The following is a 27,554-nucleotide window of genomic DNA, read 5'->3' on the forward strand; positions in this document are numbered from 1 at the left end:
ATCAGAGATTCAAAGATGAAATAGTAAGGAAAAGCAAATTGTAGTGGGGCAGCTCCCCCACTCCAAGGTAAAAGGGATTAAGAGCAGCTGAGGGAGGCTGGAGAGGTAGCTGGCCCCAGGTGTGGCTGGCTTAATCAGGCCCAAGCTAGCCCTGATAAGAGGCCTGGGGGGGCAGGAGCTGAAGAAGTCTCATTCTAGTCCTGGAGTGGGAAAGGCTAGCTGCCTGGGAGCAAGGTACCTGAAGTGGAGCAGTGCTGGGGAAGGGCAAAGGGAGCTGGGGAGCTCTAGCCAGGTAAACCCCTGGGCTGCAGCCTTGTTAAAGGCCCAAAAAGGTACTGGGGCTGCAGAGGGGCAGCCCGGGGATAGGCAAAGGCAGCAGGTCCTACCCCCTTGCCAATGATGAGTGGCCATTACAGACTGTAGTTTGTCCCAGGGAAAAGGGGATAGATGATGACTGGCAGTAGCCACTGAGGCAAGATGGGCTTAGAGCAGTGGGGGTTCCCTGGAGGGGAGACCCAGAGTGTGGGGACACTGCAGTGGGGTAAGGGAGGGACATGTGCCAAGGTAAGGGGCACTGGGGTACGGGAGGGACATGGGGCCTGAGGCAGGCAAGACACCAGCCGCCAGAGGGTGCTTCAGAGCTGGAGTTGAGCTAATTCCCAAGATGACCAGCAGAAGGTGCCACACTAGTGAGTTGTCACTCTGTTACACAAATACATACAAGTCATGCAGAAAACAAAGATGCAACTTCTGGCTTTACTCTTCTATATTAGATACATCACTTTTTCTAATATAAGTTCCCTCTTATGTGAGGGAGATTCCCAAACCTTCACCATTCTTTTTAGGTGACAAATCTGAGGAACTGTCCTAGACTGAGTTGTCATTAGAGGAGGTTTTAGAACAAATTGATAAATTAAACTGTAATAAGTCACTAGGACCAGATGGTATTCACCCAAGAGTTCTGAAGGAACTCAAATGTGAAATTGCAGCACTACTAACTATGGTATGTAACCTATCATTTAAATCAGCCTCTGTACCAGGTGACTGGAGTACAGCTAATGTGATGTCAATTTTTAAAAAGGTTCCAGAGGAAATCCTGGCAATTACAAGCCAGTAAGCCTAACTTCAGCGCAAATTGGTTGAAACTATAGTAATGAACAGTTTTATCGGACACATAGATGAATGTGATTTGTTGAGGAAGAATCAACATGTTTTTTTTGTAAAGGGAAATCATGCCTCACCAATTTACTAGCCTTCTTTGAAGGCATCAACAAGCATGTGGACAAGGGTGATCCAGTAGATATAGTTTACCAAGATTTTCAGAAAGCTTTTGACAAGGTCCCTCATCAAAGGCTCGTAAGCAAAGTAAGCTGTCATGGGATAACAGGGAAGGTTCTCTCATGGATCGGTAACTGGTTAAAAGAAAGGAAACAGAGTATGAATAAATGGTCTGTTTTCAGAATAGAGATAGGTAAATAGTGGTCTGTACTAGGACCAGTACTATTCAATATATTCATAAATGATCTGGAAAAATCGGTAAACAGTCCAAAGCAGACTGTGAAGAGTTAGGGATCTCACGTAACTGGGTAATAAAATGGCAGATGAAATTCAATGCTGATAAATGCAAAGTAATGCACCTTGGGAAAACATAATCCTATCTATACATATAAAATGATGCGGGTCTAAATTAGCTGTTACCACTTGAGAGAGATCTTGGAGTCAATGTGGCTAGTTCTCTGAAAACATCCACTCAATGTGCAACAGCAGTCAATAAAGCTAACAGAATGTTGGGAATCATTAGGAAAGGGATAGATAATAAGACAGAACATATCACATCTATATAAATCCATGGTACGCCCACATCTTGAATACTGTGTGTAGACGTGGTCACCGCATCTCAAAAAAAAAATTGGAAAAGGTACAGAAAAGGGCAACAACAAATACTAGGGATATGGAATGGCTTCTGTATGAGGAGAGATTAATAAGAATGGGACTTTTCATCTTGGAAAAGAGACGACTAAGGGGGGATATTATAGAGGTCTATAAAATAATGATGGGTATAGAGAAAGTAAATAAGGAAGTGTTAGTTACTCCTTCTCGTAACAGAAAAACTAGGGGTCACCAAATGAAATTACTATGTAGCAGGTTTTAAACAAACAAAAGGAAGTATTTCTTCATACAACATACGGCCAACCTGTGGAACTTTTTGCCAGAGGATATTGTGAAGGGCAAGACTATAACAGGGCTCTAAAGAACTAGGTAAGTTCATGCAGGATGGGTCCATCAATGGCTATCAGCCAGGATGGCAGGGATGGTGTCCCTAGCCTCTGTTTGCTAGAAGCTGGGAATGGGTGACGGGATGGATCACTTGATGATTACCTGTTCTGTTCCCTCCCATTCATTCCCTGGCATTGGCTACTATCAGAAGACAGGATACTGGGCTAGATGGGCCATTGCGCTCTGACCCAGTATGGTCGTTCTTATATTGCTGCTGAACATTTTCCCAGTGTGCCACCTCTCCTAGAGGGGACTCAGTGTTTGATGGACACCTTTCAGCTTAAAGGCTGTCCCTCACTTTCTGGTGCTAATCTCAGACACAAGCCTCCTTTTAAAAGGCTTCCCCCCCCCCCCTTTCTGTCCCCTCTTTCTCCTGCCATAAAATGACTCATGGTAATTCAGAGTGGGGGGAACTTCCTCCTTTCTTATTTTCCCAGACTTTCAGTTGAGTTCTTCTTTCAGTTTCAATATCTTTCCTTAACTTTAATGGTCCACCATTGGCTCTTCCTGGCTCGATACTTGAAACTGATTTTGTGTAAATAACTGGCTTGGGAGGTGCTTCTCCCTGTCTGATTGATCACTGTCCTGTTGTATTACAGGTTCTGAGCACAGTTTTTATATACCCAGATACATAGATTTATAACCATAGTCTGTATATGTGCCTAATAATGACCACCAAGTTCAAAACATTACAAGCTTTCATAAAAGACATTACTTGATATAGTTTTATAGTACAATAACATTGTTGATTCAACCCCTTGTTCTCTCCCTGATATGTCTGGATCCTGATCATCAGAAAAGGATGTTATGATTTTATTTTATATGTAACCATTTGTTTCCAGTACTTTCATTTGCTACTTCTAGAATCTTCATACTTGGTTAAAAAATCTTTTACTTGTTTTCACTATAAACATATCTAAGGCCTGGTCTACACTAAAGAGTTAGGTTGACCCAACTGAGTTGCTCAGGGGTGTGAAAAAGCCACAGCTCTTTGGGGCAGGACTGTCTCATATGACATGTATGAACAAGGCCTAGCAAAATAGGGTCCCAATCTCAGCTGTGGTGTATAGGAGCAAACAACTGCAATACAAATATGTTAATAAAAGGGGTAAAGGTTGCTGGGGAAGTTCTGGGTGCAGTCCCACAAACTATTATTGTGCATAGCCCTAAGGATCCTCCTGCGTGTGAAACCTCAGTAATCCAAATAAGGTTTTTGTGAGAGAACCCTAAAATGTTTCTGTTATATCATGAGATCATTTTGCCTGTGATTATATTTTTCCCCACACAGCTCTGTGACAGAATTTCTCTGGTGGCAACAAAGATTCTCTCTTGTAGGTTCAAGGGAGGAGATGACAGAGGTAGGGAGGAGGTAAACCGAGACCCAGGAATTTCTAGTGTTTCCTGCTCTCACAATATTTTAGCTTGAAAAGTGAATTGTGCCTTCATAAGGTGAGAACACCTAAGGCACAAAATAAGGATGGGATAAACTTGGTAGAATTCACTCCAGACAAATATATGAACTCCCCTAGGGAGTGGTAGAGAAGCAGATTTCCCACAGAAACCGATCAACCAACAATACTAATAAAGCTATTAAGGACACACAGAAAGGAAACAGACTAATTTTAGTGCATATAAAATACTGAGAACTCAGAAAGCAGTAACTTTTAAAACACCTGTAACAATTTCTGCACTGTACCAGCAGCCCTACATATATTTGACAATAGTTGTCTTTTTTTTTTTTTTTTTAAGGAGTATGAAGCTCTTGTGTGAAGAGGAGAATGGATGAACATTACCAACCATGAAATAGTGGGAATCAATGCATTTAGCATAGACTTCCTCTAATTTCTAGCAAGCATCTCTAGTCTCATCACTGACAGAATTATTTACACTGGCCGTGATCGGGAGATTGCCAGAGCTCTGTACTGCTTATTTTTAACAAATCCATCTTCAGGCAGTCGTTATAGTTTGAAGTTTTAAAACTCAGATTCAACTTGAAAGAGAAACATCTTGTATTAAAGAAATAGACCATTACCCCCTCCTACTCATCTTGCCATCCAATCCCTTCTGCCCCAGTCACCATTTCAGTTTAATATGCTCTACAGACAGCCGCTGCAATTTCAAACTCCCTGCTCTCACAGTTAGAGACAGTGGAAATGGAATTGTCAGTAATGAAAATGGGGGTGCCTGGTAAGCATTAAAGTATATGCTAAAATGGATTGAGCCCTACTATTTAGCAGCATATAATGTTATATAAAGTCCTATTGTACATACAGATGCAGAGTTCCTGGAGTTAAACTGTTGGTGGCATTTTAAATGCTTTTTATATGTAAATAGTAACACCAGTTCCATTTTGATTTTTTTTAAAAAACAATTTCCCCTACATTGACTTATAGATATAGTGCAGGGCAGCGTGGCTGTCAGGTCTTGCCCAGCCTAAATTCTGCTTACAACACACATAGGGGCTGGGATTCTTGTCATTTAGCCAGGTGCTTCCTCATCAATAACAAGTTTATTTACCAAAAAAAAAAAAAATCTATAGAATGAGGTTAGCTAATCAGAGCTCAGTTTTATAAGGTGAGTGAGATTTCAGGTTTGATGGACAGCTCATGCTCACCAGGAAGTTTAAAGAGGTTCTAAATTCAAACATTTTAAATTTCTAAAATGCAGGGGCAGTTTGTAGCATGAACTGTGTCAGGGTACAGGGGTGAGGAAAAGGGGGAAAGGATCTGACTCAAAACACACTAAAGTCCATTGGAGTTTTTGCATGGACTTAAATGAACTTTGTATTAGGCCTAAATAGCCTAACCCCTCCTTGCACCCCAATGCAGATCTGTGCACATTGCAAAGATGATATAAGAAGAGCATTCACAATAGAGCTAGCTCCCCCAAAGAGGGGGATGGAGAAGCACAACAATTCCTCAAGCCTGGCTACAAAAGCTGATTCTGGATTTTTTTTGCATCCTTAGGATGAAAGAAGCACTCCACTGTTTCTGTGCCTAAGTTGTAGCCATAAGAATATCCCTTTTGGTGCACATACTTGAACAGAGGTGATAATTCATTATAGATGGTGAAAGTTTGTTACCATTTTGTTACCAGATATTCCCTGTTTGTGTGGTAGATCCCAAAGGCCTCAATGTAGATCAAGGCCCCATTGTTCTAGTCTCTGGGCAAACAGAGGTAGACATGGTCCATTCCTTGAACGGCTCAAACTCCTGCAACAGCCTCCCTGCAGGTGGACCGTTCTGCCAGTGTGGAGCCCCAGGGAAATTAATAAAAATGAGGAGTCCTTGTGGCACCTTAGAGACTAACAAATTTATTTGGGCATGTGCTTTCGTGGGATATAACCCACTTCATCAGATGCATGGAGTGGAAAATGCAGTAAGCAGGTGTAAATATACACCACATGAAAAGATGGGAGTTGCCTTACCAAGTGGGGGGGTCAGTGCTAACGAGGCCAATTCGATTAGGGTGGCCCATTCCCAGCAGCTGACAAGAAGGTGTGGGTATCAAGAGGGAAAATATTTTATAGTGACCCAGCCACTCCCAGTCTTTATTCAGGCCTAATTTGATTAGTTTGCAAATTAATTCCAGTTCTGCAGTTTCTCGTTGAAGTCTGTTTTTTGAAGATTTTTTTGTTGAAGAATGTCTACTTTTAAGTCTGTTATTGAGTGTCCAGGAAGATTGAAGTGCTCTCCTACTGGTTTTTGAATGTTACAATTCTTGATGTTTGATTTGTGTCCATTTATTCTTTTGCTTAGAGACTGTCCGGTTTGGCCAATGTACATGGCAGAGAGGCCGTGCTAGCACATGATGGCATATATCACATTGGTGGATGTGCAGGTGAACGAGCCCTTGATGGTGTGGCTGATGTGGTTGGGTCCTATGATTTGTTAGTCTCCAAGGTGCCACAAGTACTCCTTTTCTTTTTGCAAATACAGACTAACATGGTTGCTACTCTGAAACCGGTCCTATGACAGTGTCCCCAGACAGAGTTGGCAACAGGGTTTGTTTCAGTGGTTGGTTACTGGGTTAGTGTTTCTGTTCTGTGCTGTGTAGTTGCTGGTGAGTATTTGCTTCAGGTTGGGGGGCTGTCTGTAAGTGAGGACTGGCCTGTTTCTCAAGGTTTGTGAGAGTGAGGGATCATTTTCCAGGATAGACTGTAGATCCTTGATGATGTGCTGGAGAAGTTTTAGTTGGGGGCTGTAGGTGATGGTTTGCTTGTGGCCCAGGCTAGTGCCCCCAGCCCCGGAGCACCAAGAGGGCAGGTGGTGTGGCCGCAGCCCGAGCTGGGGCCACCACATAGAATCATAGAATATCAGGGTTGGAAGGGACCTCAGGAGGTCATCTAGTCCAACCCCCTGCTCAAAGCAGGACCAATCCCCAACTAAATCATCCCAGCCAGGGCTTTGTCAAGCCTGATCTTAAAAACCTCAAAGGAAGGAGATTCCACCACCTCCCTAGGTAACGCATTCCAGTGTTTCACCACCCTCCTAGTTAAAAAGTTTTTCCTAATATCTAACCTAAACCTCCCCCACTGCAACCTGAGACCATTACTCCTCATTCTGTCATCTGCTGTCACTGAGAACAGTCTAGATCCATCCTCTTTGGAACCCCCTTTCAGGTAGTTGAAAGCAGCTATCAAATCCCCCCGCATTCTTCCTTTCCGCAGACTAAACAATCCCAGTTCCCTCAGCCTCTCCTCATAAGTCATGTGTTCTAGTCCCCTAATCATTTTTGTTGCCCTCCGTTGGACTCTGGAAGCAGGAAGGAGTAGCTGGGGTTGGACCATGGACGGGGCACAGCCTACCTGCTGATCATGTTGCCAAATCATAGAAATATAGGGCTGGGTGGGACCTTGAGAGATCTACTCCAGCCTCCTGTGCTGAGGGGAGAATTTAGTCACTGATGGATTTTAGGGGCCTATAGGCATGGGCATCAGCTGAGCATGGGTTTTGAGGATCTTGGACATATGCAAATTTTGGATTTTGGTACTTGAGGTGGGGAGTTAGGCCCAGAACCACAAAAATATTTGGGTGCTTAAGTCACTAAGGTGTAAATGATATTAAAGCCACAGAAAATTGTTTGCACAGAAACCTACATTTTCCTGAAAAATAGAACGGATTTAAAAGCTGCATAAAAACCCCATTCATATATGCAATGCCTGTGAGAGTCCATAGCATAAACATATCACCAAATATTCAAGGAGTTATTTTTAAAAAAAGTAATCTATCTGATGATTAAACAAAAATCTTAAAGTTCATTTTAAAGTTATATGAAATTTGTGACAGGAAACTTAGATAAAGACATTCACAGGTAGGGGTGAAATGTACAATATGCTCTTTTTCTAGGGATCTCTTCTTTTGTCCATAAGAGACAAGTCTCTCAAACAAGGGTTCTTTCAGATCTGATATGGTGAGATGCCAAGCACCTCCTACAAGGAGCTGAGTGCACTCAGTGTTCAGTTCTTCTCAGGATTGGGCCTCTAGTGACTTTGAGAACTGTTTCAGCAAGTTGTATTTGTATTGTGGGTGGGTCATACCATTTTTTTGGCTTTGCAGTTTTAGTATATAGAATTCCTAGGGAGAAATCCTGGTCCCTTTGAAGTCAATAGCAAAATTCCCACTCATTTCAATGGAGCCAGGATTTCACCCCTAAAGTTTTTTATTCTTATCTGACCTTTGTAGTGCCTTTGTTCCTGATTTTAGTCTCCTACATTCTGGTTTCACGCCAGTGTAATTCAACTGATTTCAGTGGAATTATTCCTGACCTAAATCAATGGAACTGAGAACAAAATCAGATTCTCTGATTTGAGTTTTAATCTCAAAATCACATGCCCTACAATGTAATGTATATTGAGACTTTTTTTAAGGGCAAAAAGTAACAGAGAAGAGCAACATTATTTTTCATATGTGTATTTTTTATTTTTTTAATTCAAGCCACCCTGAGTGGCAGGGTGCATGTACACCATTTCGTTTGACAAATGATTTTTAAACAAACAAAAAATCAAAGAAAAACAAGACTCCTTCAATCAAATTACCCATCCTATCTCAGCCATGGGGAGACAAAGTCTGTCAACTTACCCTTAAATAACAGAGGAGCAGAATAAAGTGTCCCAAATACTTTACAGAGCTCTTTTTTAATACATAATCTCACTTTGTTCTTCTCATTGTGAAAGATAAATTGACAGATAACCTTTGATTGACAGAAACTTTCAGACCCCTCTCCACATTTTCTTTTCTCAAGACTAAACATGTCCCTGTTTTTTTAAACCTTTTCTCAGAGGCCAGATTTTCTAAACCTTTTATCATGTTTGTTGCTCTTCTCTCAACTCTTCAATTTTTCCACATCTTTTCTAAAGTGTGGCACCCAGTAATTCAGCTGAGGCCTGACCAGTGCTGAGTAGAGCAAGGCAATTACCTCCCATGTCTTACATACAACACTCCTGGCAATACACCCCAGAATGATACATTAGTCGTCTTCTCAGTGGCAACACCCTGTTGACTCGTATTCAGTTTTGATCCATTATGACCTCCAGATCCATTTCAGCAGTATTACTACCAATTTGTATTTGTACATCTAATTTTACCTTCCTAGATGTATTATTTTGCATTTGTTTTCATTGAATTTCATCTCAATTTCAGATTTTAGATCAATTCAATATGTCAAAACTATTTTGAATTTTAATCCTGTCCTCCAAAGAGCTTGCAATGCCACCCAGCTTGGTGTCATCCACAAATTTTTATAAGCATATTCTTCACCCCATTATTCAAGTCATTAATGAAAAGATAGCCTAGTAGTGGACCCAAGGCAGACCCTGAGAGGACCCCACTAGATACATCCCCCCTCAGTCTGACAGAGAACTATTAATAACTACTCTTTGAGTATGGTCTTTCAACCAGTTGTGCACCCACCTTAACATTTATCAAGATCACATTTCCTTAGTTTGCTTATAGAATGTCATGTGGCACTGTGTCAAAAGCCTCACTAAAAGTCAAGATATATCACATGTAGAGCTTCCTCCAACCACTGGCCAAATAGCGCAGTCAAAGAAGGAAATTAGCTTGATTTGGCATGATTTGTTCTTGACAAATCCATTTTAGCTATTCCTTATAGTCCTAGTATCCTCTAGGTGCTTACAAACTGATTGTTTAATAATGTACCCAACCCTCTGGGGCCTCATCCATCCTCTGATTCTATGATCTTTGAGAACTCATGGAACTGGAAGGAATCTTGAGAGGTCATTTACTCCAGTCCCCTGCACTCATGGCAGGACTAAGGATTATCTAGACCATTCCTGACAGGTGTTTGTCTAACCTGCTCTTAAAAATCTCCAATGATGGAGATTCCATAACCTCCCTAGGTAATTTATTCCAGTGCTTAACCACCCTGACAGAAAGTTTTTCCTAATGTTCAACATAAACCTGCTGCAATTTAAGCCAATTGCTTCTTGTCCTATCCTCAGAGGTTAAGAAAAAAAACTTTCTCCTCCTTGTAACAACCTTTTACATACTTGAAAACTTATGTCCCCTCTCAGTCTTCTGTTTTCCAGACTAAACAAACCCAGTTTTTTTCAATCTGCCCTCATAGGTCATGTTTTCTAGACCTTTAATCATTTTTGTTGCTCTTCTCTGGACTTTCTCCAATTTGTGCACATCTTTCCTGAAACGTAGCATCCAGAACTGGACACAATACTCCAGTTGAGGACTAATCAGAGAGGAGTAGAGTGGAAAAATTACTAGTTGGGTCTTGCTTACAACACTACTGCTAACGCATAAATGCTAATGGTTCTGAGATTGCCTCAGCTAGCTCTACAAGAACCCTAGGGTGACTTTCATCAGATTTTCCTGACTTGAGAACAAAAGAACAGCCATACTGGGTCATACCAATGGTCCATCTAGTCCACTAGCCTGTCTTCTGATAGTGGCCAGTGCCAAGTGCTTCAGAGGGAATAAACAGAACAGGTAATCATCAAGTAATTCATCCCCTGTCACCCACTCCTAACTTCTGGCAAACAGAGGCTAGGGACACTTTAGAGCATGATTTTGCATCCCTGCCCATCCTGGCTAATAGCCTTTGATGGACCTATCCTCAATGAACATATCTAGTTCTTTTTGAACCCCATTATAGTTCTGGCCTTCAGAACATCCTCTGGCAAAGAGTTCCACAGGTCAGCTGCGTGTTATGTAAAGATATCCTTCCTCTTTTTGTTTTAAACCTGATGCCTATTAATTGCACTTGGTGACCCCCTAGTTTCTTGTGTTATGAGAAGGAGTGAATAACACTTCCTTATTTACTTTCTCAACACCAGTCATGATTTTATAGACCTCTATAATATCCTCCCTTAGTCATCTCTTTTCCAAGATGAAAAGTCCCATTCTTATTATTCTCTCCTCACAAGAGGTTCCATACCCCTAATGATTTTATTACCCTTTTCTGTACCTTTTCCAGTTCAAATATATCTTTTTTGAGATGGAGCGACCAGATCTGCACACAGTATTCAAGATGTGGGTGTACCATGGATTTATATAGAGGCAATATGGTATTTTATGTCTTAGTCTCTATCCCTTTCCTAATGATTCCCAACATTCTGTTCACTTTTTTGACGGCCGCTGCACATTGAGTGGACATTTTCAGAGAACTATCCACAGTGACTCCAAGATCTTTCTTGAGTGGTAACAGCTAATTTAGACCCCATCATTTTATATGTATAGTTGGGATTGTTTTCCAACATGCATTACTTTGCATTTATCAACACTGAATTTCATCTGCCATTTTGTTGCCCAGTCACCCAGTTTTGTGAGATCCCTTTGTAACTCTTTGCAGTCTGCTTTGGACTTAACTATTTTGAGTAGCTATTTTATCATGCACAAATTTTATCACCTCACTGTATATCCCTTTTCCAGATCATTTGTGTATTTGAATACACATCAAACTTATAAAAGTATTTTTAAACCGTTTTTTCCTTAATTTGGCTTGCATGCCTTCCTCCTTGATTGTTAATATTGATTGTGTTAAGTTATTGGTGACCAAACACTTTTTTTTATTGAAGACTGAAGCAAACCATTTTGCATTAAATACCTCAGCCTTCTTGATATCATCAATTATTAGCCCTCCTCCCCTGCTAAGTAGCAGACCTATCCTTCTCATCATTTCAATATTTAAAAGAATAATTTTATCACCGATATATAGACTTGTTACATGCTAACATTTTGAATGAACTAAAAACAAAAGAAATAATTCTCTGTCAAATATAAAAAAGACAGTATCACTCTTTACTGTAGATCATTAAAATGTAGATGCAATCTTTTGGCCTTGATTTGTCAACAATTAACTCATTTTAAAAAAAGCAAATATAATTGATGTTAGTTTTTGATTGCTCAGCTAAGCAAATCTTAACTTTTTCATTCAAATTAGCTCTTTTTAATACAATCAGGAAATATGACCCCAAAGCACAATTGTATTGAAAGTCAGGACAAGTGAAGGAAACACAAGTGAAACACACAAGTGTAAATAAAGATTTTCCTAATGTATTCATCACCACAAAATACATATGTATTATATTTTGAGGGTTTAAAGCTATACCTTTTTAACCTTAAACTTTCATTTCTTGACTATTAAGTAAAGATGAGCAGGAAATGGTTTTCCTATCCCATGAATATCTTTGAATATCTGCATCAGGATGAAACTGAAACCTTTCCAAGTTTTTCCAATTAAAAGCCAGAGAGGACCCTCAGGGGAGAGCCAATAGCCTTGTGGTTATGATACTTATGTGGGAGGGTTAGGTTCAAGTCCCTGCTCTCCCTATTTCAGAGCAGGGATTTGGTCCTAGGTCTCCCATATCCTATGTGAGTGCCCAAAAACTGGGCTATTTTTAGGTTGGACACGCTTTCTCTGCCCAGAAATTCCATCCTGGACCAGAAAAATCTACTAAAGTTTGTTCAAAACTGGACTGTTCCAACAAAAGCTTTCAGTTCTGACAAATCGGAATTTTTCTGACAAAGGTTTGGCAAAATTCCTCATTAGCTCAACTAAGTGTTTAAGCTTAACAGCTTTATTATTATTTTTTGCATTTTATTTTTATATATTTTTGTTCAAATTTTCCAAAGAGTTTGGCATCTAAGATCAGGGCCAGGCTTTCCAAGAAGCTTAGCTCCTATTTCTGCATCGAAGTACACTCACAAAGGGAGGTGCCAATTGCTGAGTATTTTTGAAAAGCTGGACCTTACTTATGTGACTGAATGGGAACTGAGCTCTTTGGAAATTCTGGTGCTGTGAATGCTTATTCTTTATATGTAATATATATATCCCAAGTAGTGGTGAGATGTAATTACACTTATGTTTATTGATTTCTTAATACTATGTTTGTAGTGTCAAGGATAGTGCACAAAGTGAAATTGTATCCTTGTGTCCATTTGCATAGACGTGTTCTGTTACAGGAGATTTAGTGAGGGGCTGGGATTGAAAGCTTACTCTAACATTTCTTAAAGATCCAAAGAAAGAGCTGATTGCTGCCTTTTCTTTATTTTATGTGATGTTCATTGTACTTTTTGCAGAAAAATCAATAAGCATTGCTGTCCCTGTAGATGCAGTTGTTGTTCCTAGTATTTAAATGACATTCTAGGACCATGGTTCTCTGAGAGCTTAGTGGTATCTGCACATAGTAAAATGTGATGTTTTACATGACTACGCTCTCTTTGATGTCTCATTTGTAGATTCCACTGTGATGTTAGTTGCATTATCTCAGCTCCCATCAAGCGTGAGTTGAAAGACAATGGATGGATTGTCCAAGATTTCACAGCTCTATTAACTTGTATCATTTTCCCTAAAGTGTAGCAATCCTTGCATTCAGTGCAATACTTGTCACAGTAGCCTGCAGTAGCATCCAGCTGTGTTAAAGCAGCAGAGAGCTGAATGTGATAAAGCACTATTTACTGACAATGCTACTGTCTAGACTCTTGTACTTTCCTGTTCCAATGCAAGTACAGAATAGGTACGTCTATGCCGCAATTAAAAACCTGCAGCTGGCCTATGCCAGCTGATTCAGGCTCACGAGGCTCAGGCTAATGGGCTGTTTAATTGCAGTGTAGATGTTCGAGCTTGGGTGGGAGCCTGGACTCTAGGATCCTGCTGTTATGGGCCAGGATGTATCTAGTCTGGCCTAGTAGTCAGAGCTGGGGTCAGGTCTACTGGGCAGAGCATGCATCCAGGTTGGGGAGCGAAGCCAAAGGTCAGCACCAGAGTCAACTGCAAGTTGCCAGAGGTCAAGCCACAATCAGAACCAGGAATCAAAACTGAGTGCCAGAGCTGAGGTCAGATGCCAAATGCCAGAGTCAAGGGTCAAGTTGGAGTCAGAAGCAGAAGTCACAGGCCAGGGTTTCAGCCAGGACTGATCACTGAGAATTGGAGGTGAGGTGTAAGGACTTAAGGAGAGGCAAAGATCAGGTATGAACAAGAGCCCAGTGGGAACAGGAGCAAAGGCAGGGGTAAGGCGGGAACCAGGAGCAGAGCAGGAACAGGGTTAGGTGCAGGAGGCAGGTACGAGCAGGGTCCAATGCAGCCACTATAGGAAATCACCTTTTTGATCGGACAAACTTCCTGTTCCTCCTCCTGGCTTAAATAGCATAGTTGGACCAATCAGTGGAGCCAGGCGATCTTCCAGTCGGAGCTCCAATGGGTGGTGCCTTGGCTGGAGCTATAGCCCTAGAAGCGTATCAGCCCATCTGATTTCAGCAGCCATTGGGGGGAGGCCAGGAGTGGCAGCTGTCTGAGTACTGCCAGCCCTGGATTCAAGACCCAGGACATCACATCTTTGAGGTGGGAGGGTCCCAGAGCTCAGGTTGCAGCCTGAACCTGAACATCTACACCGCAATTAAACAACCGCTTAGCTGAGCCCTACAAGCCCAACTTGGCTGGCATGGGCCAGCCACAAGTGTCTAATTGCAGTGTAGACATACCCAGTCTGGGGTGAGTGTGGTAGGCCTGATCTACACCAAAAAGATAGGTTAACTTAGCTACATCACTCAGGGATGGGAAACATTTCAGGTAGGCCAACATGACCGCACTGTAGATGCAGCTAGGTTGGCGGAGGAATTCTTGTGTCAAGTGTCTACACTCCAGCAGTGTGGCTGCATTGCTGCAATTTGCAGTGTAGACATACCCTGAGTACCAAGACATATCCTTAGTACCCTCAGCTGAAGGAGAGATACAATCTGAGAACTAGCAGTTGTGAAAACTTTTCCATCTAGTCATTTTAGAACCATTTATCCAAAGACATTCCAATTTGAACAGATTTCTCTCTTGAACCTGCAATCCTATGTGCAGAAATACCAGTGAAGTCAAATGGTAACTTGATCAATCGGTCTGAATTTACTGCATAGAGTGTTAGTCACCATAGTACCTGCTATTCCATATAGATCAGTTTGGTATTGGTTAGCATTTCAGCTATTATTGAACCTATCTTCTCAATTTGAAAGAATATCCTAGTATTCACCTTCTTTATCAGATCCCCCAGCACATAACATTCCCCATATGCTCTTTCAAATTCCAGTAAGCCTGCTTTTATGAATGACTAGTTCACCCTATCTGTATCATTTGCTCCCCAAAGGGGAGATTCTATACAGAGGGGGCCATTGCAGAGTATAGCAGAACAGCTAGGCAAAATCCTACTAATGTATCAAAGTTTGCATTTTATCCCCAAAGGCCACCTTATCCTAAACTCAAGCAGGGGATTTGAATCTAACCCCATTATCATTCTTAACTGACTGAAAAAATGAAATCACATATTTGTAATCAGATCTTGTCTTTTCCTAGACATGGTACTGGCATTGTGGGCTGAGAAGTGGATGGCCTAGAGTCATTATTGTGATCCCACAACACGTGGCATTACCAGAGGAATAAATCCACTGGTTGCAGAGTTGTTTCCCCCCCCCCCGATAGCGAGGCTGAGAAACTGGCCCACAGTTTTCAAACAAATGTAATCTAAAGAAAACAGCATATACATTAAATACATATTTTTACCACTATGTAGTGCAAGGCTGTATTTACACAGCCTAGACACTCCACAATTCAAAGTGTAATTTTACTTGCAGGTACTGTTTTCATTCCAAGTACTGCATACATCTCCTAGACTTTACACACCAATCCTTCAAGAGACAATGGCCCACTATGTTGGGCTGTTAGAAGGTTCTAGCAACAATAAATAATCAACAGGAAGCTACCCCACCAAATGAGAATATTGCAAGGGAGCAGCATGTTACAGAAAATGTATCACTATTTTATACCTAAGTGACAAAAATTGTTAATGCTACACAGTGTGTACTAAGACTGTCATCAGAACAAGAATTGATAAGTCAAACTGAAAAATATTAAATTGTTTTTCTACAGAATTATGGGGCCCGATCCTGTTTCACAACCAAAAGTCCCTCTGAAGTCCGGGGAGTGACACAGAGAATGCAAGATCAGGTACATGCAGCAGATTCATGTCTCAGCTGGGGTCAGTAGAACTCAGAGAATTTATAGTCTCCCTGTTAGCATAAATTAGAATAATAAATATTGGGAGATACTCGACAGGGAGTTCACCTTGTTAAGTGATTACCATTCATGGCATGAGTAGAAGTGTAAACTGACATGATACATGCAGATCAGTTTTGATTTACAGACTATTCTTTATTCTTCTTAAGGGGAATCTTCATTGGCATCTTTATATCTGTCCTTGACAGCCCAATCCAGGAGACATTTATGCATATACTTCACATTAAGCACATGAGTAGTGCAATTGACTTCATTGGGACTGCTCCCACTCATCAAGTTAAACTAAGCATGTGCATGTTTGCAGCATTGAGACCTAAGTGAAGAATTGAAATTTCCTCCCCCTAAAGAAGAGATTTACCCATTCAACCATATTCAAGGGCAAAAAAAAAAAAAAAAAAGCCAAAAAAACCCCTAGGACTATAAAATATACCACATTTATTACTTTATTATCTACATAGTGTTAGGATTGTGTAGGTGTTTAATGACTTAATATCAGCAAGACAAAACAGAAACCAAAACCTTAGTCACTTCATAAAAGCAAATATATACAAGTGCATCTGAAAATACAAAACTACTTAAAGCGAGAGAAGCCCCTCTTATTCTAAATAAAAACCTTATTAATAAAAAGCTATTCTTAAAAATTCCACAATAGCGAAGTCCAAAAGAAGAAACATCCAAAGGGCCTGGGTTGATCCTGGAATTACTTCTACAGGCCTTTCTCAATGCTCTTAGCCAGCGGCTACAATTTTGCATTCAAGCTTGGCAGTCCTCAGCCCTCGTGAGATGTAGTTAAGCTACACTAAGCTCTGGTATAGACACCACTAGGTCAATTGAAGAACTACTCCATCAACCTAGCTACCACCTCTTGGGGAAGGGAAGGAGATTTAGTACAGTGATGGAAAAACCTCTGGTGTTGCTGTTGCAAGTGTCTACACTACAGCTCTACAGTGGCACAGCTGCAATGCTGCCTCCAGAGGGCTTGAAGTATAGATACACCCTAAGATACAGAGAGATTTTCCTGCAATAGATTCATTCCAAGATAGGACTAACAACTTTGTAGTTTTGTTTCAGAGCAGTTCCTACTTTCATCTGCCATTTTCAAGTAATCTCTCTTTCTACAGACCACTGCACTGCATGTTACAGCTCTTGCTTTTTAACTTAAACTAGGAAACATTAGAACTATACTCTTAAAGTCAGTCTCTAATCTGCAACACCATCTATGATTTCTTAAGGATTTTTTACCACTTTTGACTTTCATTCTACTCTCTTTACTTCATGAGATGAGTTACTGATAATTTAGGCATGAAATAAACCTTTCATTGCTCTATTGTGCCATCTCTTGCATCATTGTTGGAAATCTCACAGTAGAAGAAATGCACCAGCATTAAATTTGCTTTCAATAAGAAGTAGGGTCACTTTTGCATCACAAGCATTTAACTGTTCGACTCACACTGGCTTTATTAGAAGCCATGGCTACCTCCTCCCCACCTCCCAAGCACAAGCAACTTTAAAAATATCCCCATTAAAGCTGTCCTGGAAGCTTAATATTTCACCTGTCCTATAGGGTGAATTTCACTAAATATCATAGAGTTCCTGTATAACGAGGTAGAATATTAAGGCCCAAGGACAGGGGTTCTCAAACTGGGAGTCGGGACCCTGCAGAGGAAGGCAACAACCCAACACTCATATCATTGCCCATCTGATTTGAGGGAAAAGTCCTTTACAGTGACGCTCAGACTGAGGCTCGGGAGGTGCAAGTGGCTCTTTAATGCGTCTCCTGTGGCTCTTTGCAGCACATGATATTAAACCACTGTGGTTTAATTATTAACCAATCAGAATGCTTTTACTTTGTTATCAGAGGGTTGTGAGGTTATTATATGGGGGGTCGCGAGCTGTCAGCCGCCACCCCAAGTCCCACTTTGCCTCCAGCATTTATAATGGTGTTAAACATATTAAAGTGTTTTTAATTTATAAGGGGGGTCACACTCAGAGGCTTGCTATGTGAAGGGATCACCAGTACACAAGTTTGAGAACCACTGCCCAAGGACATACATTAACATGTAGTTAAACTGAACACAGCTGTAGTGATTTAAAAGAGAAGATACAATAATGGAATGACACCTGATCAATTCTCCCTCTCAAGTGTTTGGGTGGCTGGTTCATGTTCAAATGCTCAGGGTCTAACTCAGTGATACTCAGACTTCAGTGGTCCACTAGCCAAATCAGTGATCAATATTACCCAAAAAAGCCACAGTAGTGTGAATTCATTGTTTCATTTACTATAGTACTGTATATTCATATTAAAACAGTATGACGAGGGAAATATTTAGTTTATAGATTATTCTCACAGCAAAAATGATTTACCAAGTATTTTATCAACTGGTTAATAATTGGTTAATAACATAGTAAAAGCATTCTGATTGGTTAATAATTAAACCACAGTGGTTTAATATCATGTGCTGCAAAGAGCCGCAGGAGACGCATTAAAGAGCCACTTGCACCTCGCGAGCCTCAGTCTGAGCATCACTGTAAAGGACTTTTCCCTCAAATCAGATGGGCAATGATATGAGTGTTGGGTTGTTGCCTTCCTCTGCAGTGTGTCAGTGCGGGTCACTTGCCAGGATAATCTGGATATATCTCACTTAATCATTTTTTCTGGCACCACTGCACCTAAAACCCTCCTATTCTCTGCCTGTGGCACATAGTCTAGTCTCCTGTAAACTATAATACTCTGGTCTAAATCTGATTTTTAGATGCAGTGTGCAGGTGCTGGTGGCCTGTGATATACAGGAGGTCAGACTAGATGACCTGGTGGTCCCTTCTGGCCTTAAACTCTATGACTTTATTGGTAATTCAACAGTGAAACTACATAATTTTTCATTTAATTTGTGTGACTAGATTTTTTTCAACCACTTTGGAAGCAAAGAATAGCATGAAAAATAAGAAAATAAAAGTAGCAAGCAGAAGATGAGGAAGATCTGCCCTTCTGCAAGGAAATGTCTGATGGAGTACCCAGCATAAATATATTTAAGAAGATAGTTCTAGATTAGAGATGCGCAAACTACAGCCTGTGGGCCGGATCCAGCCAGTGAGCCATTTTAAGCTAGGGCGCCGGGTAGGGGGGCCACACCACGTGCTTGGCCCTGCTCCGGCGCTCCAGCTGGGGCACCAGGTCAGGGGCCGCACCACGCGGCTCCCAGAAGCCACAGCCATGGCCCCGCTCCGAGGGTTGGGGACTGGTCCACACCTAGGAGCCAGAGAAGGGACATGCCACTGCTTCCAGGAGCCACTTGAGGTAAGTGCCGCTTGGAGCATGCACCCCTGAGCCTCTCCTAATGCCCCAACCCCAGGCCGATCCCTGATCCCCCTCCTGCTCTCCAAACCCCTCAATCCCAGCACAGAGCACCCTCCTGCACCCCACACCCCTCATCCCCAGCACCGCCTCAGAGCCTGCAACCCCAACCAGAGCCCTCACCCTCTCCCGCACCCAAACGAGGGTGACTAGATGTCCCGATTTTATAGGGACAGTCCCAATATTTGGGGCTTTGTCTTATGTAGGCACCTATTACCCCACACCCCCTGTCCCAGTTTTTCACACTTGCTGTCTGGGTCACCCTAATCCCAACCCCAATTTTGTGAGCATTCATGGCCCACTGTACTATTTCTATTCCCTGATGTAGCCCTCAGGCCAAAAAGTTTGCCCACCCCTTTTCCAGATGTAGAAATTTTACCAGGAATGTGGCTCGTAAATCTTATCATTTCCATACCCAGTGAGGTATTGTTTTCAAGACCTCCCCAAAGAAGAGATACTTATGTTTATCTGGAATCCCTTAACAGAATAAATCACTATTTCTCTTTTCTACTAACCCCACTGATGTGGAAACTTGATTCTTCCAATTTTTTTTAAACTGCCAAATTAATCAGTTGACCTCTTGTCTTAACAAAATCATTGCTGTGATGGAAGCACTTGAATTTTCTTCAAAAATCCATTCAGTATCTTCAAATACGTTTTCTGTTTCTGTGACCGAACTAAATGGCAACAAATTGCTTTTGTGGTATATCAACTGTCTAATCTGACAGATTGGTGAGAAAGGTCCTGCATTTCTTTACACTGACTGCTATTACTTATAGAAAGGTATTGCTCTTTTTGCAGATTAAAAAACGCACACCAGTGTGCAGTGAAATGTGGTTTATCTTGAGAGTGTATTCATTACACAGGAGGATCTGACAAGATCTGTGCAAATAATGGATTTTTCAGTTCATTGGCAATTCCAAAATATTTGGAAAAAAATAGTTTTGAATCCAGTGAAACATTTCTTTTGACCTGAAACAAAATGTTTAATTTTAATTTTGACCTTTTTGTACTTTAAAAAAAAAAAAATTGAAGAAAATTTCTAAATAAAAAATCATTTTGAACCACAAAACCTGAACATTGACTTTTTCTGACTTGTTTCCCCAGCATGGATAATTTAGCAAAACAGACAAATACATGAATGCTTCAGAGCCACCAAATCTGCATTTTGTATCAAAAAAGTTTCAGATGAAAAAAATTACCCAGCTTTAATAATGACTGAGTTTAAAGGATAAGCAGAGGGCTGGCATAAGGCCCATACAACACCTAACTCCAACAGAAGGCTTATTCTGCAAGCTTAAGTAGGATTTAATTACATATGGTCAAGTCTCCTACATTAAAGAGGCGCAAGTCCCAATGGGAAGGCTCCAAAATCAGCAAAGTTCAAACAGGAAATATCAGGCAAGTACTTAAGAGTGAGTGATAAACCATTGGAACTGATTACTAAAGGATGTATTAAATGTTCCATCCCCTGGAGTCTTTGGACACTGATTGAGCAAAGCACTTAAAGTTCCATGTTCTGAAGTTCCATTGTTTTAGGTTGGTAGGGTAAAATCACAACAATAACAAGAAAGATAGGTCTGTGGGGTGTCCAGATGAGCATGTAAAAATGTGTTAGCTAACTTGACTAAATTGGTAATATAGTAACTTGAGTTAAAACAGTAGTGAAGACCTATTTTATGTCTACATTATGCATTTAAGGCACGGCCTCAAGTAAGGAATTGTGTGTGGGCCATATCACCCCAGATGTATTCCCCTGATTACACCATCCTCTAGAGACTCCAATACAACCTTAATCAGTGCTGTCATGGGGTAATAGTGTGACCAGATGTCCCAATATAAAGGGCTTTGTCTTGTATTTGCAACTATACCCCTCGCTCCCCCCAAAAAGTTTCCTGATTTTTCACACTTGCTATCTGGTCATCCTATGGGGTAAGGAAGGGAGGCTTAGGTTCTTTGAAAGATATGAAACCTGAAAAAATGGGGGAAATATTTCCCAACCTTACAAGAGTGCTGTGAGGATAAATACATTAAATACTGAGAGAAGAAGTACACACACACACACACACACACATATGAGGACTATATCAGTATTTTAGATACAAGTGTGTGCTAAAGAATGTATCACTGATTTTTTGAATCTATTCAACTTCCCCCCCCCCCCCTCTTTTTATACAGAAAGTATTGAATAGTGAAGTTTCACTGTATTGTAGTTGTACATGTCCTAGGAAAATCTTACACTTTCTTCTAAAAATGAAAAGGTTGTTTTTTTTTACCATTCTATAACAGGTGAATGGATTTTGCTGAAAGTATCTAAGTGAAATCAATAGTATGCTGAAACCACAAATGGAAAATATGAGTCAGAAAGGTAGACTTTCTTTTTTTTTATTATGAGCATCTGAAAACCAGGAGTTTTAATTAAAAAAACCCAGATAACCTTAACTATGCCATCTGCTGCCAAGTGAACACTACAGTATTATTGTTAATGCCGCTCTTTTTGTAGAGAGTATGAAGCACTTCACAATTCTTCTGTTTATCTTTATGCAAGTCACCCACTTGGCATTTGTCAGCATTTTTAGCATATCTTTAAAAGCACAGTAGTATTTACCAGCTTCTGTAAACCTTCCTAACAGGAACATTTTTCTGAATTAATGACTTTTTAAACTTCATTCTGTTCAAACTGCAGTATCTGTACATTATCTGCAAGAGGTTTTAGTTACACTTGGATTAATTTATATTATTTAATCTTAACAGATAAAAGAATTCTTGTACAAATATATAAGAAGTCAAGAACCTGATCTCCTGAGATGCTCAGTGGCTGCAAGAAATGCTCACCAAAGTTAGATTTTTTGAAGTGCTGAGTAACTTTTGTAAGGTACTGAAGTCCATCATATCTCCTAATTAAGTCAATAAGAGATGGGGAAGAGGCTCAACACCACATGCAAGTGGGCTCCAATCTTACAGAATCAGGCTCTCAATTATGGGCAAAAAAAAGGAACAAGGAAATTATGTCCTTTTTTTAAGACCTCAAGTATCTGGATCAATCCCTTGTCATTAGGCAAGTTATTTTTATCCTATGACATTTTAGGGACTCAATTAATAAAGAATTAAAGGAGAGTAATGTAATTAACACCAATCAGTGTCGGTTTATGGAAAACAGATCCTGTCAAACTAACTTGATATCTTTTTTGATGAGATTACAAGTTTGGCTGATAAAGGTAATAGTGTTGATGTAATATAATTTGACTTCTATAGGGCATTTGACATGGTACCACACAACATTAGTGGTGAAATCTGTAGTCGGAGTTATTTTGGATCCCAGAGAACTGTATGAAGTGTTCTTTCAAAATTGGACACTGTTCTGGAGAAGCAGAGTGGAGAAGGTCTCAGAGAGAATCCCATTAGTGGTACTGTGACTCATATCTGGATCCATTCATCTGGAGCAGGTAACGTATAGCTTATTATACATGTAGCTTTACTGTCAAAGATCTCAACCCAGCAGTTTAGCAATAGCATTGGAATAATTTAAATCTAAGGAGGTTTCCAGGGCAGTGAAGGAGTGGGTTAGATCTGAAGGAGATCCCTTTGGACTCCCCAGGGAAATGATGGGGCAGACTGGAACAGGGTAAGAAAAGAACTCAAGCAAATAGTATTAGACAAGAAATGCAAGAAAAAGAAATTAAAAAGTTATTATATTATAGTACGAAGTCTCTCCTAACAATAACATAAGGGGAATAGAGGGAGGTACTTTGGATACCTATGCAAAAGAATGTTGGCAGAACACAGCCCAGGTCTGTTGAAAGCCATTGAAATTTTCAAGAATAAGATCCATGGGTGATCATGGAGAGAACAGTAATTGTAGCTAAAGAATGAATGCAAAAAAGCACAAAGATGTGCTCATCTGCCTGAGAGAATTCAGCTGAGAAATGTGTCACTTTGGGAGATAAGTAAGAGATTTAAGCAAAGACAGTGAGGAGTTAACATCTGCAAAAATGCTCCCTTTAAGAAGTGTTGAAAGGATTAAATGGGCTAGTATATTTAATGTACTGGCTATAACCTTAAGTAAGAAAAAAAGAGAATGCTTGGTTTCATCATAATACCTGGTGATAGCAGTGCAACTCGGTGCAGTCTCTCCAGGTGGAACCCTGGCAGTCAAACAAATTATGCAAGGGGCACTCAGGTGGTGACAAATACCACCACTATGCTTTTTGTCCTCAGGAATCTTTACAGCCACTCTGAAGGAAAATGGACCCTTTTCCCAGAAGAATGGTCTGTAAATAATCAATTGTAAATGACTGTTGTAGGCAGGGAGACAATCTCATTTGAATCATTTGACTATGGACAGTTTCGTCAAAAATCTGTGGAAGAAACGCAGCCTTCACTCTTAGGTTGGATACAACAAGTCAGAGACAGCTTTATTCAAGCGATGGCAAGGGAAGAAATACAACAGAAGTTTATGCTCAAATAATTTTGTTCGTCTCTAAGGTGCCACAAGTCCTCCTTTTCTTTTTGCAGATACAGACTAACACGGCTGCTACTCTGAAACCTGTCAAAATGGACAGAGTACCTCTGCCTCAGTAGTTCTTCAAAATACAAGCAATATCGCACAAGCATTTATACTCTTTTGTGGCATGCATTAACTGAAAACATCTGCATTTTGTTTATGGTATTTCCTGTCTATTCCAGTATTTTTTCACTTTCACTTCTCAAAACATTATCTCAAGGCTAGGTCACACTGACTCTGTTCTGCTGTTTTCCCACTCACTTCCAACATGAGCCCTGCTTCTACAGGTCTCTCGATATTAGGGTAAGACTTAGCTCAACAGTTTCTCTGTTTCTGACAAATTAAAATGGCTACACTTGAACCCTCTCTTTCTTTTCCTAACTCCACAAATCACTAAAAGGAAATAAGGGGTTTCTATTTGAAGTTGGCTGCCTCAAAGTACATGTAGGGAATGTGCTCTGGGTACAGCTGTGTAAAAAATAATCAGAGCAACACAAGGGGTTTTGAGCAAAATACTGAAAAGAAATGCAAATACATTTGTGTATTTATGCAAGGTTTTTAGGACTTAAACATTCCAGAATTGTAAAACCCCATTTTGTATGTTTAAAATTATTTGGTTGTTTAAAAGATTCCATCATGGGCGGCAGGTATAATAGGCCAGAAGAGGCTAAGCCTCCACAAACCCAGGCCATGGCCCCACCCACGCTCTGCCCTCCATAGGCGCCGACTTCCCCTCTGCCTGGTGGGTGCTCAAACCTCCTACCAGCCCCTGGCCCCCCCTCTTCCTGCCCCTGCACCGCCCTCACCCCACCTCCTCCCCTGAGTGTGCCACATCCCCACTCCTCCTGGAAAGTCCTAAGTGCCGCCAAACAACTGTTAGGTGGCGGGAGCGGGAAGCCCTGGGATGGAAGGGGTGGAGCAGGCATGCAGCGTGCTCAGTGCGGGGGGCGGGGGGGGAAGGAGGAGGGGGCAGCTTGGCTGCCAGTGGGTGCAGAGCACTCACTAATTTTTCTCCATGGGTGCTCCAGCCCCAGAGCACCCATGGAGTCAGCACCGATGTGTGCCCTCGCTCTTCCTCTCCCCCAAATCTGGTGGGGTCTCAGCTTGAGCCAGTGGCGCAGGGCGTCTGGGGCTGCCCAGTGGCTAGGGGCAGCTCAGACCAGACAGGGCAGGTGGGCTGGTGCTCGGAGCTCCAGCAGGCAAGGGTGGGGTAGAAGGGATACGATAGGGTAGGGGCAGGGCCTCAGGTGGAAGTGGCCAGCCCAAGGGCCAGCCTCCCCGAAGGGGGAGTTCACTTGTCACCCATGAATTCCATTAAAAATCCATTTGAATCTTTCGTTCAAGGTTGCAAAAATTGACAGACATTTTTGAGCAGCTGACAATGTTTCCTGAGAGTCTTTGGTAACTTTTTTTTTCCCTCTTAGGCCAAACACAAGTAGCTGATTTTATCTGCCTTTGTTACCTCTCTGTTTTTACAAAGTTCAACATCTTTTTAAATAAGGACTAGAGGGCAGGATTGTGACTGTGGCAGGAACGGCTAGAACCAGAAAAGTACTCTGGATCCTTTTGTAGTGATAAAACAGCAGCTGAAATAGCTGGAGGAGAGAATGAAAAATTAAAGAGACAGTGAACCTATGGAATATCAGCCAGGGGAACAGGTGGTCTCAAGAGCAGCAATGTTAGGAATACCGAGCCTCAAGGTAGTTCTGAGTAATTAGACAATCATTTTGACAGAGGTACTTGGAAACTCTTTAAGCACAAAACAAAGAGTTACAGTTCATGTGAAAATTAATATGGCTAACATGATTCTATGGTAAATAAAGAGTAAGGATTGCACTATGAAAGGAAGGTTAATTCCCTTGCCACATGTAGTGTATATCATAAAGAGGGTAAAATGAATGTAAGGACTTGCTAGTTAATTAAAATATCATAGTGGCACCAAAGAAAAAGCACAATAGGTTCTGTTTCCTTTTTCAGCTGGCTGTGTGCTTTGGAAGCAGAAACCAACCCAGCACCAAGAAAGATCAGTGAATATAAGAAATGGAGTTTATCCATCAACAAAAGTTGGATTGAATTGTAATGCAAAGTAAATGTTATTGGGAAGAAAAACTTATATGGTAGTGTTTTGTAACTAGACAAAATAATTGTATTAAAACTAAGCAATTATATAAAAGAGATTGAAATGCCCTAGATTAGAAAGAAATCCAACTAATGCCTTACGGTTCATGGTATGAAAGAAATATTGTTTAATAAGTTAATTGAATTTCACTAATCTGCAGTCACTGGGGTTTGATCTAAAATGGTTAAAAACTATTGAAGGGACTTTATATACCAAAAACTAAACTTTTTAAATGTGTAAACCTGTGAAAGTGGGGCAGCAACAAAACATGGGAACTGAGCTGTTTGGGATTGGTATGTCGCTCTGAAACCACGCTGACAGAGACACTGTGGAAACATGACCAAGCATTTCAACAGAAGCTAGCAGCAGAAGTACTGTATCCATTACATGAGCACGTGTTTCAGCCAGAATTAGCATCTGATTTGAAAATCAACGAAGCAAAGAATTTAATGATAAAGAGTTTTTAACTATTTTACAGTATGATGTTGTACATTTTTTTAACTTTATCATAAAAGGTAAAAGGCAAAAACAATGATGTACACAATATGGGAAATATATTCTACATAAAGTAAAAGAGGCATAGAACAAAGAGGGTTGCCCTCTTTTATCACCACAGAAAGGTTAAAAATGTGGTATAAGGGAGGTAATATTAATTGGTATAGGGCAAGAAAATTAACAAGAGTCCAATACCATAAGGTTAAACGTGGAAAGCATTACAATTCATATGATGTGGAGGAAGGTGTTTTTTTTCCCCCCATCCTCAAATACTGTTGCAAAACAATGCAAAGTCTGGCAAGCCCTGGACTTGTACCACTGTTTGCACCTGAGGGATACTTACATGTGCAGGTTCAATGTCTTACAAACAAAATTGCTGGCATGTGGGTTCACTCTGGGGAAACAGTCTCCAAAGTGCAGAGTGTGGTTGAGACCTTGGGATACTGTTAAAACAAAACAAAACAAAACAAAAACCTGCCTGTGCTGGTGATGACAAGTATTGTGTGGTGGCTGAAGAGGACCACTTTTGGTATGGACCCAGGTTGTGTTATATTAATTGGCCTATGTTCTGTTTCACACCTTAATTTCCTGTGGTGATAAATGGAAAGATTTTTCTATTTTCCACCAGTTTTTCACAATGTAATTAAAGTAAAAGCAAAGTTAAAATTACAGAAGGATGCTTTAAAGGAAAGCAAGCTTATAATGCGGGATTACACCCTGGTGGGCTGTACCAGGGGAGGTTAGCTTGCACCCATTTCATTCTTTAATCCTAATATTGATGGTGGTTCAAATAATTACAACTACATGTGTTGCTGGGTAATAAATTTGAAAAAAGGTAGCACAGAAAGATAGGAATATGATATAACTAATTAACACTTGGAGGGAGGCCTCATTTCCTGGAGGATACAAGTACAGAAGTAAACAGATCATTAGGCTGAAAACAGAAAGTTTGTTCTAAATAAGATATGTAAATAGGTCAGTAGGCTATGAAGACAAAGTCTGACTCAGATAAGATAAAAGGGAGAACACCCAGGGGACCTTTTACTATTAACAAGATCACAATGGGCAAGAATGGAATGTAGATATGAGGAGAAGAGTAGGTTGAGAGTAGAAAATGTATGGACAGAACATGCTGCACAGGGCTTGGTTCCTGTGAAGTAACCAATCCAATCCAAAAATGTGTGATGTGATGTAATGTGTACGTGTATATAAAGGAAGAGGTTTTCTGTGTAACTTTGGATGTGTGGTATACCCTATATCCACCTCCAATGCCCAAG

General features: G+C 40.8%; 1 long non-coding RNA gene across 2 annotated transcripts; it reads left to right on the forward strand.

The window, feature by feature from the left end:
- Positions 1 to 178: 178 nt before the first annotated feature.
- LOC122464952 lies at positions 179 to 27,554 on the forward strand. 2 transcript variants are annotated; one of them, XR_006289414.1, is made up of 4 exons: positions 179 to 234; positions 15,661 to 15,738; positions 22,415 to 22,605; positions 25,641 to 27,554. It is a non-coding gene; the product is annotated as an uncharacterized LOC122464952 (long non-coding RNA). The 2 variants fall into 2 exon arrangements; XR_006289415.1 differs by lacking the exon at positions 25,641 to 27,554 and adding an exon at positions 23,675 to 23,934.

Source organism: Chelonia mydas, chromosome 3 (genome assembly GCF_015237465.2).
Source record: "Chelonia mydas isolate rCheMyd1 chromosome 3, rCheMyd1.pri.v2, whole genome shotgun sequence".
Classification (NCBI taxonomy): Eukaryota; Metazoa; Chordata; order Testudines; family Cheloniidae; genus Chelonia; species Chelonia mydas.